Below are 14,897 nucleotides of genomic sequence, written 5' to 3' on the forward strand. Positions count from 1 at the left end.
TGGGCTTTCTAGTACAGTAAATGTCAGCACTTGTAATCCCTGTTCTGCACTCCCTGGTCAGGCACCAAAACATCTGAACCTGACAGAACATCTTTAACTAGCACCAACCTGCAGAGAGCTATGGGGGAGAACCTATCCCCAACACCCAGAGAAACACTTGACATTGAAAGTCTGGGGCAGAGCTGAAACTAAAGCATTTTAATGCCAAGAGAGAGGATTTTTTTATTGAACAATAATGAAAGCTTTTGGTCTCCTCACCTGCCACAGATGTGTATTGCCAAGGTTTGCTTCTGGGTTATGACTGATTTTTATTAATCTGTTCAGAACTCTGCTGCTGTTCCTGGCTAAGGTGCAGAGATGATATTTCAGAGCCAGATGAGCTCAACACAGCTTGTGCAATACACAGTTTCCACACCCAGACATTCAGGCCATGCAAACTGATACTTTTTCATCTCTGTGCAAAGATGAGTGTTAGGACATCACTGACGTACCACACACTTCTCAGAGCTGTCCCTTTCATCCAGCTCCCCCCAGTCACTTGACAGATTTCGCTCCAAGCAGTTTATCTCTGATAGAGTTCAGTGGCACATGGGATTTAATCCTGGTTTTTCTTCATCTTCTCCTGAGCTGTCTCCAGACACAATGTGTGGGCACTGTCTGACAGCAGCAGCATTAACGTGTCACCTCCCTGACACTGAGGTTCATGTCACAACTTTTCATCAAAAGCAGCAAATAAATGATTCCCACTGTGTCCCACACAGCTCCATGGGGAGTTTGTGTGGCTGCAGTTCCAGCACCAGCCCTGGTGCACAGGAATTTCAGGAGGAGATACAGAAGGAATCAGCCATTCACAGAGAAAAACATCAGTTTGCACGGCCCAGACCCCCTCAACACTCCAGACTCTGGTGACCCAGACTCTGCATTTACACTTTGGCCTCTGTGCCTTCCTTTTCTTCTCACTAAACTCCTCCCAGTTTCCCTCTTGCTCAGGTTCCCAAGATAATTAAAAGCAGCATTAGAAGCAGAGATAGATGAGGGGAACTGTCCCAAGGCTTGATAAAATTTATCTTTTCAGAGAATTCCAGCCAAGGAGAGAGGAAAAGCCTGCGTGAAAGAGGTGTGAAATCAAAGCAGTAATCAAATTTAGGTATAATGAGAGAAGCTGAAAAGTTTTTCAATGTTCAGAACAAGATTAGCAGCTCCAGGCACAGGAGGGATGGAGCAATTTCCCTGCTGTAACAACTCTGTGATGCAAATTGCATCTCAAACCCTTCTCCCCAGCTCTGGAACCCGTTCAGCCACAAACGTGGTGCTGAATTTTTAAAGCAAAGTGGAAGCTGGTCAGAGAGGTGGTTTGTAAATAAAAACCACAGAGGGAAGCACCAGCTGGAGCAGAGAGGGGCAGAGCCTGGCCCTGAGGTACAGCACAGCCTGAAACTCTAACAAATTAAAGAACTTTCCACTTGGTTTTTTTTCCCCCAGGAGCTACAGAAGCTGCTTTGTGGAATCCCTGCCTCCTTCACACCGCATCAGCCTGCAGGAGAGCCCAAGGATGAAGATTACAGCATCTTCAGCTGCTGCTTCCATCTCCTGACTCAAGTCTCACCAAAATCTATCACCACTGGGCCTTCCCAAAGCCTCAGATTCACTCGGTCTGTGCAGGACTTCAGTTCTGAGGAGCATGAAGGGAGATAAAGGCACTTGCAGACACCAGAGAAGCAATTGCTGCCTGAGGTGCATTTCACTGCCCAGGTTAGTGCCTCTAAAACCAGCCCCTTTGACAGCACCAAGCCAACAGCAGGACATGAGGGCCTGCACATGGTTGGAAGTGCCTTTTTTTAATATTCCTCTCCCCGTCTCTCATTTCATGGTGCCATTGCAGGAGTTAATCCAATCATTCAGCAGCAAGTCTTGGCAATCAGCTTCAGATGGATTTTTAGTGCTGAGCAAATAAGAGGCAATTTTACTTTGTCTCCAATGAATGAAATTTCACCTAAATCAAACTCTGTGTTCTGAGGCTGGCCAGGCACTAACCACTGCCAGGTCCCCAACCTGGATGTCTGTGGTGGTTTGACCAGGAAGAAGTGGGAATTCTGGGATGATGTGGTCAAACCAATGGGTGCTTGGATTTTGATATTGGCACCTGGTGTAGCCAGTGGGTTTTGGACACACCTCTGAGAACACACAGGGGTTAAAAGCAGAGCTTCGGCCCTGGGGGGCTCTCTTGGGACTTCGAGGGACAGAGGTCGGATCTCCCTTCCCCCCGTCCAGCCGCCGCTGCTGCGTGGGAGAGGGGCAGCCATGTGGTAGGCCTGGGCCTGGACAGAGATGGGAGGTGAGGAGGCCCTGGAGGATGGAGGGGTGGAGGAGCCCCAAGAGACATCGGGGAGCCATTCCCCCCCCAGGAGAGAGAGAGAGAGAAGAGCCGGCGAAGACGAATGTGATAGCAGCCGGCCCAGGAGGAGAAAGGGGGGGGAATGCAGCGAGGGAGGAGGTGCCCGGCCGGAGCAGCAGCGAGTGTGGGAGTGCTGGAGTTCTGGGACAGACAGACTGAAATTTTTAACCCCTTTCTTTCATGATTGGGAGCTTGCAAAAAGGCTGATCCTCCTCGGAGCTGAATAAGACGGGAGATAAGAGATGAGATGAGACAAGGACCTGGCCCAAAGGACGTGGAGAAGGCTTGCTGAGTGGAGAGAGAGATGATTGGAGTGGCCTTTTGGCTGGACTTCTCTTGTGTAGCCATAGACTGAACCAGTTTTATTCCTGTGACACACAGACTGCACTTAGGGGGAGGCCGTGCCTCAGAACCAGGAGCGTTCAGTGTGGGGACCCCTCGGCCCCAGGGGGTTGGATAAAAATGGGGGGGACAGATGTCCCAAAGCAGAGGCTGTGCCTTTTTGGAGTGAGACAAGGCATCCTTAAAAGACAAGCCTAAAAGCAGCTCTGGTCCATGCCAGTGGTGAGAGCCCTGAGCATGGAAGGAAGATGTCACAAGCGGCAAAAGGACTTTCCGGGCGGTGCTGAGTGACAGGGAAGCACATGAGTTTCAGCGTGTTTCCAGGGGAAGCCTATGGTGCAAGAAAGACTCCTCTCCTCTTCATGGACTGAAGTTTGAATATCCAAAAGGGTGGTGCCAGACTGGGCAGTTGGTGAATTTGGGGGGAATGTATCGGATTGGGAAATTTTGCTGGTGGGGAGGAGGAAAGTGTTTTTTGTAAGGTTTTCAATTTTTTTCTCTTATAGTTTTTTTCCTTCTTTCTTTTCTTGTACTTTAGGTAATAAAGTTTTCTTTATGTTTAAGCTGGAGCCTGCTTTGCTTATTCCTGGTCACATCTCACAGCAGACACCAGGGAGAAGGTATACTCATGGGGGCTCTGGCTCTGCCAGGCCCAAACCATGACAATATCAAACTGCTCTAATATTGAAAAGTTAAATTTATTTGGCTTTGTATACAAGATTATTCTCTCTCAAAAGAATTTGAAGCCATATAATTGCATTTCCAAGCACTAAACTCAGACCAGCCACAAAGAGCACAAGAGACAAGAAAAGAAATAGAGATTTCTAAGGAGATGGAAATTGAATGCTAAGTTTTTTCCCATTATAGAAAGTTTCATAAATTATCACCTTCCAGCTCCTTGCCTTCACTTGTGTGGCCACCACTGAATACACTCACAGATAAGAAAATGTTTGTCCTACTGAAAAGTGAGACTAGAAGTAGAAAAAGGCTCAGATATCTGAATTAAAAGACAGCATAATGAAAAGAGCTGCCTTATAATAGCAAGATATGATGGACAGCAGGAATGGCTGAAGCCAGCAGAGATAAGTCCATGAATTATTCATGCTACAAAGATTTCTGACAAAACCCCCAATAACCCAAATACAACGTTTTGTCTGGCAGAGCTGATAGGAACCCTGTGCATTTAATTCAGTCATTGGCAGCAAATAGAGATCAGCTTGAAGCTCCTTTGGTCCACTACTACTTATTTTTTTTCACCCAAAAAATGGAATTATATCTACTCTTTGGGAAGAAATTACTGCTTTGAGTGATTCAATGCAAAGAGTTTCTTCCCATACCCACTCATAATCAGTCACCAAGAGAAATATTTTCTAAAAAGATCTCTTCAAAATTTTGGAGTGACTTCCAACATAAATAACTGGGTTATTTTGCTCAAAATGATAAGGGAATTGAATTGGGCTCCCTCATCTTAAAAAGAAGTGTTTCTTCCTGGTTCTTCACAAAGAGGAACAAAACACTTTGTGGCAGCAGACTGAAGGGAGGAAGAGGTTTCTTTCCCCCTGAGCTGCACAATAGGAGACAATTTTGTTGCCAAGAGGTAACAAAACCCAGCCAATTTCCAGTTCTTTTAGTGTAAGGGAAAAGCTCTGAGGATCACAGCTGTGGGAGACACAGAGTGGCAGGAGCAGGGGATCTGCTGGGGGTTTTGGGGTGGGGGACAGATTAAAGAAATACTCAAGCGAAACCTGTGAGAGGTCAAGACATCCCTCAGAGGAGAAACTCGATTTGACCCAAATGCCATTCAAATCCAACCAACATTGAGGCATTTCCCCAAGCTCTGCTGGGCCATCAGGTACAACCCAAATCACTCTGTGGGACCAGGGCAGCAGATCCCAGGCATGGGACAGGGATGCTCCCCTCGGAATCCACCTGCACTGCCCATGGGACTCACATGATCTGCTTGTAAAGACCCCAACATCCAAAAAACTCCACATTAAAAGCCTTTAATTTGGGGGTTCACTTCTCCACCTATCTGTTGTCACTAGGCAGCTGCTCCACTTCAACATCTCTCTGATGGGTACAAATTTTCTCCTAGTTTCCAGCCTAAACAGGAAGTTATTTCCATTCATTCTTCTGCAAGTACTGGGAGCTTGTACCTGCTTTGCTCTTCTCTTCTGCTGTGCATTTGTGCACATAAAATGCCAAAGCCAAGAGCATTTCCTTGTTTAAATCATGTCATTTGTCCTTATTATTTCCTTCCCATATAATTGCATGGATTTGGTGCTGGCTCAACACTCAGAATGTTGACAGCACAAAGTCCAGTTCTCACACTGATCTCTCCAAGTTTTGGGCCAAGCCTGCAAAGAAGGAAATACAGCAAAGAAATTCCAAACAGGGGCCCTAATAAAGGTAATAAAATGCCACCTGTCTGTGTTTGCTGCAGGGAAGAATAGTGCTGCTTATTAAATCACTACAAACAATTAAAGCAGCAGAGGGGAGGAAGACAGCGCTATCGTTTCCAGCTCCCCAGTCCTCTGCCCCTGGCAGGAATTTCATAAAGCACAAATCTCCCCGCAGAAATCCCTCAGCAATTGATTTCCTACTTGTGGAACACAGCAGGCACACACTCTGGTTTTCCTGACCAGAAAAGGAGAATTTGCCTCGATGCTTTTCCCTCAATGTTTTGTGATCTCAAATCCCCCTCCCTGCCCTGAAGTGACATGTTTCTGTATGGTGACAACACTCTTGAGAGGCACAGAGAGCTTTGTGTCAGTGTAAGGGATCCCCACAAGGGCAGATCCCTAATTCAGGCTCCATCTTTGCTTACATGCAGTTCCTAGCAGAAAATTCATTGCATTTCCCCAGAACAATAATTTCAAGTGCATTTTTCTCTTGAGCTGTTCTGCCTTCCACAAAAGCAGCGTGCCAGGGATTGCTTTGGAGACCAGCATCAGGAAACACAGCAACACCTAACAGCCAAGATCATCCAAACCCACTTAACAGCTCACCCCCACATCTCCTGGACTCACTTGAATGCCCAGGAGGGTCTGAAGAGCCAACTGTTTTCTAAGAAACGGTTGTGCAGTCAAAAGGTAAATGACAGGGACAACCAGCCCCACACAGGTGCCCCAGGCAGGAGAAAGAGCAGGAGGGGTCCATCCCTTACTGACAGAGGTGCAGTTCCAGTGATGCTCACTCCCTGTTTGGGTTGCTTTTGTGGCTTTTACATTAACAATGCATCTCCACACCACAATTGTTCTCCCTCCCTGCAGCCACATGGAAAAAAATTCACTGGTCTCTCACCTTTTTCTTGCCTCTCTCTGCCTGAAATAATTTTTCCCTCATACAACCAGCAGAACAGGGTTTGTTTTCATGCTGGAAAGAAGTCCACAAACTCTTTGACTGATTTCAATATGGACAACATCACTACACCACCCATTCTCAGGTGCCCCAGGGCAGCAAGGGAGGGAAATTTGATAACAGAGGGGGAACACCAGCCATGGGTAACAGCATCATATTCTGCCTCTCTCAAGGATGCTTTTCTTCCCAGTCCAGAAAATTCCCTGCCCTTTTTAGGGCTGTAGAATGCTGCTGTCTGCCCCATGAAATGAGGAGCAAACCAAGCAGGAATGCTGCATAACACCTCTGTTCCTATGATATTATTCTGCTGAACCCATAAATTTGCAGAAGAATGGGCACTGCCAACTCCTGATTGCAGAGGAGGGAGTTCGTCACATCCTCCCCGTAAATTAGGATTCATCAGAGATGGAGAATTGATTACCAAGTAACCTGCAGAGACACAAAACTGCTCTGCAGTTTTCTAGGACTCACTGAGCAGTACAAAAAGGTTATTGATGCAGTTGGGGTGTGTTTCTGTACAGGATGTGCACCTCCTGACATCCCAGGAAGGGAAAAATTTACCTAACATCTGCAAGAAAGCAATTCTTCTTATTAAAAAAAAATAGGAAAAAATAAATAGAAAATCAACTTCATGGCAAGGAGCCTTGTGGAAGGGGCTAGCAGCGGGCCTGTTGGCTAAAGGAGCGAGAAGTAAGAGGAAGAAGCTGAACCAAGGAGATTGAGAGAGGAAAGATGGGAGCCTTCTGCAACTGGAGGGGAAAAAACTGGAAAGTGTATCAGCCATTTTCACTAATAAAGTGTTGCCAACTGTTGCTAATGGTTGCTAACGGTTGACAACTGAGATTAAGACTGAGTGTGCTTGTGGTCTCTGCTTTATGTCATGACCGCCTCGACTGCGACAGAGCCTCAGTAAGGGTTTGCAGAATTTGTTGAAAACACGTCATTTACAAGGAAATAATTTTCATCTGCCTTCAAGCGGAGTTGTGAAGCAGGTAGAGATGGAGATGTCTCAGACACTGAGTGTGCTCCTTACTGACAAAATGACACTGATATTACCAAGTATTAGAAGTGAAAAACTTCCGTGATAACTCAGCCCTCCAACACAAAACACCCTCTCCCACACTGTCAGCACTTGTCTGAAATCATTCCCCTTGGCAGGAGGCCCTGCATGGCCTGGGGACTTCTGCACTTCAGAAATTATTCCCTGTGGAAAACCCAGAAGTATCTTTATTTCTTTGCTTTTTCTGCTTCTCCTCCACAAGCATCCAAAACTTCTTTTTGGTGTGGTCATCTATAATTTGCATTAATATGATTTCTGATGGGGGCTTTATTTACCCAGCACACAAAGACCTCACAGCTTAAATCCCCAGGGATTTAAATTTGGGGCTGAAATTAGATTTTAAAGAGAGGAGAGCCAGGTGTTCCTAACTGTCACTGCTCTTTTGGCTATTTCTGGGACCCACACTAAATGCAGTCCCTAACGTGCCCACTATGGCCATGACCATGGGGTGCAGATAAGCAGAGAGCACCAGCCATAAACCCCATCTTGCAGTAATCCCTTCCCTTTTCCTTTTATCTTTTGCATTTTAAATTATTTTTATGAGTTTTATAGCACACCATTTCCTGCTCAATTCACCTGAGTTACCCAACTTACATTTTTCTCCACTGACATAACCAACACGGCTCACGCTCTTAGCACTGAATTTTCATGACCACATACATGGCCACAAGAATTATGATGTTCTATTTAAGTAGGTCAGGCTGGCATTAATTGTAAAAGAGAGCTGTAATAAATTATTGCAGCCCAAAGCCAGAATCAAGTTTCACAAAGCTCAAACCTGCTTTTGCTTCTTTTCCTTCTGCTTTTCCCTCTTTTCCTTACAATAGTTGATGATATTAACTTTGTACTCCACAATGTCTGTTGCCCAAAAGAGTGTGGAGAAAGAAGCTGGTTCTGTGTAATTGCACTGGAAAACATAGTTCCAGGAAACAGATTTCATCTGTTTTGTTGCTTTGGGGTTTTTTACATTGAGCATTGTACAAAATATTAGACCATTTCTCCAAAACATGATATTAAGGTGAAGATGAGTCATTTCACTGTCACAACACACACAAAAGGGAGGGGAAACCAGAGTGAACAAAGCAGCAAATTCATTCAGCGGAAATTTGCACTCCATAACCCTCTGGTGATGAGGCTTTTAGGCCAGAGGAGCTCTGCTACTTAAGCAGACAAGGCAACACATTAAGCTGTTGCTTAGAGATATTGGAATATATTGCACAGAGCCTGCTCCCCGGTGAGATCCCTGAAGGGCTCCTGGTGTTTTTCCAAGGATGCATTATAGCCCTGTTGCAGTGCTGATGTTTGTAAAGACTCACAGCTTTTCCAAGCAGGTCAAGCAATGACAGAAAGGGTGACTTTTCACAAGTGAAAGTTCAGATGGCATTAAAAAAGTCAAAGTGACATCTCCTCTCACTTGGACGTGGCAGATACCAAGGGCTCTTAGCAGCTGTGTTACAACCAGCTTAATGGCAACTAAATAATGTATATTCATGCCAGGAATGCTGATGGATCACAGCCCTGCAGGACACCCTCATCTGCCAGCAGCACAGGAAGAACAGGGATCCAGGGAAGAGCTGATTCCTACATGCTGACTCATGCTAACTTTGGGCAAAAAATATCCTTTTATTTTGATTTTGTTCTCATCCTTTCAAACTAGGATCCCTCCTTATGTCTTAATCTTCAGCTGTGCTGAGGAACCCCCTTGCACACACTCTGTGCACATCTGATAAAGGCAACCAGCAGGAAACAGAGCCCTGTTAATAAATCCATGGCCAAGAGAACTCCAAAAGGAAGAAATCAGCTGTACCCCAGAGTACTGCAGCACCAGGTCCCATCACATCCAAGGCTTTTTCCTCACAGGTCCCACAGGCAAATTACACAAAAGCTGTCACTCACATGGGCGGATGGAAGAACTCTGAGATAGGGAAGCACAAAAGCTCCAAGTCCAGAGGACTAATCAACCCATAGATTGATGGAGCAGATTAGCTTCTCCTGCTTCCAGAGTTCAGAAGGATGAGGCAGCGCACCTCTGGCACAGTCAGAGCCATGAGACAGTTTTTGCCCACTCTCGTGGCAGCACTGACACAAGGGAAGCCCCAGCCACTGCCCTGAGCCCCTCACACCCCACAAAGGTGATGAGCAGCACTGGAAAAGGGGAGAGTCCATTTCCAGAAACCTCCATCTTCCAAAGGGCTCTGCTTTCAGCAGACTGAGCTGGTTCAGGGCAGCAAACCAACCAAAGTACACCCTCACTTCCAGCCCTGGAGAAAAGCAGGAATAAATGCTGGAGAGCAAAAGCATCCTGGAATGGAAGCAGATTTTAATTTCACTCTGGAGCAAGGCTGCTCAAACCCAGACCAGGGAGAGGAAATGAGGGTGTTAAAAGCAGCATTTCCTCTGCACTCAGATTCTCACAGTTATGTATTAATTGCAGCAAGACTGGCACCGTGTCCTTGCTCCCACTGTCACCAGTACTCTACCCGAGCTCCCTTCATTAACACATCTGCCAGCACAGCTCCTGCTGGCAGCCAGGCAGCCTCTTGCAATGCCACTTGCCCTTCACGACTGGTGGGGCTGGGGAAGGTGTGGTAAAAGTGCCAGGGTCTCCAAGAAGTGCTGGGAATGGGGGTAACCCATTGCAGGAGCCTCCCAACCTCTTTCCTGGCTGGCAGGGAGCAAACAGCTCCAGCCAGCCACCCACCAGCTCCCAGGGATGCAGCTTTTATTCCCCATCACAGCTGGTCTGAAGAAATTGCTGCACGGTTTGTGTGGATTGCTCCCCTGCAGAGCCAGACGGGGCAGTTATTGATATGTGCTTTCCCTGACAAAAACAGGCTGTTTATGGACTCCCATTTTCTTTAAATCACTTCCTGAACCCCTTTGCCTTCACTGCAGCTTTCAGGCGGGCAGGATGTGTCACCAGCCCCTGGATCCAGGAAAATTATCACTGTTCAAAAGCACTTTCTTTGCCACAATTCACCACTTTACCAATGGAGACATTTGCCCTGTAGCTCTTGCCTGGTTCCCTGAGGTGTCCGACAAGGTGAGCACCATCACCTGCCTAAGCCAGCCTGGCTCAATAAGGCCTGGAAGTTTTGGGGGGAAGCAGAAGGACATCCCAGCTTTGTGGGTGAGTGTTATCCTACAAATAGCCTGACCAGGCACACTGACCTTGCCAGAAGCAATTTCAGCCCATTTGATGTAATCAGTTCTGGACATTTCTCAGGACAGGAGGTCCTGTTGTGGCAGGACAAGGGGGAATGGCTTTAAACAGAAGTAGGGTGGATTTAAATTAGATATAAGAAAGAAGTTTCTTTACAATGAGGATGGTGAGGCACTACCACAGGTTACCCAGAGAGGTGGTAGATGCCCCATCCCTGGGAGCATTCAAGGTCAGGTGGGATGGTTGAGTTCTGAGCAATCTGATCTGGTTGATGATGTCCTTGCTCATTGCAGGGGGGTTGGACTAGATGACCTTTAAAGGTCCCTTCCAACCCAAACTACTCCCTGATTCTATTATTAACCTGCAATGCTTTTAAAAGCCTGAACACTTCATACAAATAAATCACCTTAATAACCAGTGACTGCAAGACAGCCAGCCGAGAACATTTTGTTTTGGTAAACAGGTTATTGATTGTATATCTGTGTCCTTGGGATGAACTTGACTCCTTGACAGCAGCAGGAGCCCAACAAAACAGGTTCTCCATAACTCCAAAATGGTGGATGGCCTTTGTCTGGAGCCAGCAGCACATCAGCTTTAGGGAGGCAATAAAGCAGCACTGATTTAGCATTGGCAGGGATTTCCCCTCCCTAAAACGCTGCCTTTTCTTTGTTTGCACAGCTGACCCAAGCTGCACAGTGTGAACATGGGCTTCAAGAGGCAAAGTCCATCTCCATGGCATGGATTTGCCAGGAATAAAATCTTTGTCCATGCTGCCCTGTGCTGATGATGGAGCTGTTGGCACAAAAGTAGGTCCAAGCAGCTCGTGCCCTTTGTAGCAGCATCTTCAAACCAGTGCTTGATTTCCAGGGCTTTATGCCGCTGCCATATTTATAATCAAGGGATGCTCAGCCAGAAAAGACAAGAAGAGTAAAACATTCTCTCCAAGCACTCCTCATCACTCCAATATAAATAGACCTGTTTCCCTTGTGCACAGCTTCTGGCCCTGGTCGAGCCCAGAGATGCACAGAAGAAATATTTTCTCTGTTGATAGAACAATTCCTACTGCAAAGCAATTTCCTACATGAATTTAGATCTGTTGGCAATTGTCCTCCCCAAAGCAAACAAGTTTTATTGGAGAACCAGGCAAGGAGCTCCAAAAGCAGGTGCCAGTAATTTGTTTGGGGCATATAAGCAAAAGCCCCTCTACCCACACCAGGCAATGAGTTTTAATTAGTCTCCATCTCATCTCTGACAGGTTATTTTAATCAAGCACATCCTAACCAAGGCACGGAGAGCATGTTCACTACGGATAATGAGGAGTAAGGCACAAGACAGAAGGGTAAAGCACAAGGGAGCATCATCAGCACCACAGCTCCTGCAGCCCCCTCAGCTCCCACCCCTCAAACACACAGCACCCAGGCACACAGAACCCGTGGCCATGGCAGCATGATGCCAATACCAAGATAATATAGTTTGGGAAGAGAAAGAACAGCTTTTAAACTATCCCAGAGACCAGAGATATACTTTATGCTAAAAAACAGAAAGCCTCTAAGGATTGTGAATGAAAAAAACTTTAAAACCCTTTTGTCCCAGGAGACAGTTTCAAATGAAATGCAATTGAAAAAAGCAGAAAATCGGGAAATTTAGTGTCTTCAAAAAATAGGCTGTGAGGAAATCAGCTGCATTGCAAAGGAACAAAACATTCCAGAACTAAGCTCACCGATGTTGCAAAAGCAGGGGAAAAAGTCAAGGAGGAAGACACAACTTAGGGGGGCAAGATATGAGACATGGCGTAAATATTTAAAACAAAAAAAAAAAAGAAAAAAAAAAAGAAAAAATCTTTCCCAAAGTAAAAGCCATCAAAATGCAGGCAGGCCATACGCCAGCAAGTGCAGGCACATGCAGCAAAGCTTGCAAAAATTGATCCCCACTGAAGGCCAAAACAGAAAAGAAGGACCTACAAACACGCTGGAATGGAGATCCATCAGAGGAATTGCAATTGGAGGAGAAAAAAAGAAAATTTGGGAAATTTAGTGACTCTAAGAAAATGGCCCGGGATTATATCAGGTGCAGTGCAAAGGAGCAAAACATGCCAGAACTAAGCTCACAGATGTTGCAAAAGCAGGGGAAAAAGTCAAGGACGAAGACACAACTTAGGGGGCAGGATATGAGGGACAAGGCATGGACACTTCAGAAAACATCCAAAAAAAGATAAAAATCTTTCCCAACGTCAAAGCCATCAAAAGGCATGGCATGCCATCAAGGGCAGGGACATGCACCAAAGATTCCTCTATTGGTCCCCATTGAAATCGCAAGATTCCTTTTCCCTTCCCAAAAGGAAAGGAAATTTCCTTTCGGGAAGGGAAAAGGAATCTTGCGAATCCCAAAAGAAAGGCTTACAAACACTCTGGAAAGGAGATAGGTTCAAATGAAATGCAATTGAAAAAAGCAGAAAATCGGGAATTTTAGAGTCTTCAAAAAATAGGCTGTGAGGAAATCAGCTGCATTGCAAAGGACCAAAAAATGCCAAAACTAAGCTCACAGATGTTGCAAAAGCAGGGGAAAAAGTCAAGGAGGAAGACACAACTTGGAGGGGAAGATATGAGAGACTTGGCATGGATACTTAAAAAATAAAAAACAATAAAAAAAGAAAAAAGCATTCCCAAAGTCAAAGCCTATAGTCTGGGATTTTCCCCATGAACAAATTTAGAACCCAGCTGAGGTGGGGAAATATCTGAAAGAGAAGTACCAGGATGAGCCTAAGGAGAGGAAATAATGAATCCTGAAATAAACATGTTCTTTCCACCTCTCTCAGAGGAATATTTTTCCCGGACCAGTTGCGGGGAGGGCTTGTGTGGGTTTTTCTTTCTGGAGGGGCCCTCCTTTGCAGATTCTTTAACAAGTTTGCCCTAAACCAGCACAAAATATTGGTGCCCAAATGTGGGGCTCGAGAGAGAATGGAAAAACCCTGTTTTGACTGCATTTTGGTTGCTATTACTCTGTGTTTGTTTAAATCAGCTAATAGCCATGCTTTTTGGATTCATAATGTCTGTTGGGGTGAAGGTTTGCATGCATTTCTGGTCCCTAGGGTTTTTTGAGATTTTAACACCCCAATGGTCCCTAGGTTTATTTTCTTATCCAGAAATAGCTTTAGTATTGTCCCTAATACGTAGTTCTTACATCAGAGGGGCAGTGACCAGAGTAGCTATCTTGCTGGGCTTGGTGGCAATGATGTGCAAGAAGTTTATAAACATGCTAGGGTCTGCTCCAGGTATGAATGGTTCATGGCTATGGTTATGCATCCAGTTTGTTGCAGGAGCAGCAGGAGGGAATGAGGTTTTTCAGCCTCTGCTTTCCTTCTTCTCCTCTGAATCAGTTGCATCACTAGTGAAGTTTCCCCTTCAATGTTAAAGAAACCATCTTTTTGGTATTCAATCTGGTAACCTTCTTCTATACAGCCTGCTGCTTCTCTAGAATGAGGGCTGAGATTTCTAGATGGGCTGATGAGACCCCTGACTCAGGAGTAGACCCCAGTGTGGAAAATCCTGAGTGGTGTGGGAAATGGGAGGATATGGGCCAAATCCTGAAGGTATTCTCTGACCCTATAGTCTGGGATTTTCCCCATGAACAAATTCAGAACCCAGCTGAGGTGGGGAAATATCTGAAAGAGAAGTACCAGGATGAGCCTAAGGAGAGGAAGGTCATTGCAGTGAGCTGGGCCCTGGCCTATGCTTATCTCACACTGCTACATATTGTTGGGCAGCAGACAGAGGCAGGGGGGCAGGGAGATAAATCAGCTATCCCAGTCACTCAGGCTGCAGCCAACACTCCAGGCTCGAAGCCAGCAGCCAAACCAGATAGTGAGCCTAAGCCAGCATCTAAACCCATGGCTATTGCTACCAGCACTAGAACTGGGAAATGCACCAACCAGACCAATCGACCAGTGGATGATGATGATGATGATGATGATGATGATGATGATGATGATGATGGAGGAGAAGGAACCTCAATGCCTCCTGACATAAAATCAGGATTCAAAGCAGCAGTTGCAAGATCAGATGCAAATATTGAGTCCTTTTCCCTGAAGGACCTTCGTGGCCTAAGGAAGGATAACACCTGATGACCCGATGAATCCATAATTAGTTGGTTGGTCCGTCTCTGGGATGCTGCAGGTGAGGCTACAATTCTGGATGGCACTGAAGCGAGGCATTTGGGATCCCTGTCACAGGATCCTGTCATCGATCAAGAAATGATGAGGGGGACTAATCCACACAGCCTCTGGGCACGGGTCTTGAACAGTGTTGCACGAAGATACCTGTGTGCAGATGATCTCTATATGCAACAAACTCAGTGGAAGACCATAGAGCAAGGGATCCAACGCCTGAGAGAAATGGCAGTGGCAGAGATTATCTTCTCAGATGATGTAACAACTAGGAACCCAGACTTAGTACCATGCATGTCTGTGACGTGGCGAAAACTTGAAAGACTTGGGCCACATGAATATGCTTCTGCTTTAGCCATAATGAGGAGGGATGAGAGGGATGTGACTGTGCTTGACAAGGAAGCTCCGAGCATAT

Source organism: Ammospiza nelsoni, chromosome 17 (genome assembly GCF_027579445.1).
Source record: "Ammospiza nelsoni isolate bAmmNel1 chromosome 17, bAmmNel1.pri, whole genome shotgun sequence".
Lineage (NCBI taxonomy): Eukaryota > Metazoa > Chordata > Aves > Passeriformes > Passerellidae > Ammospiza > Ammospiza nelsoni.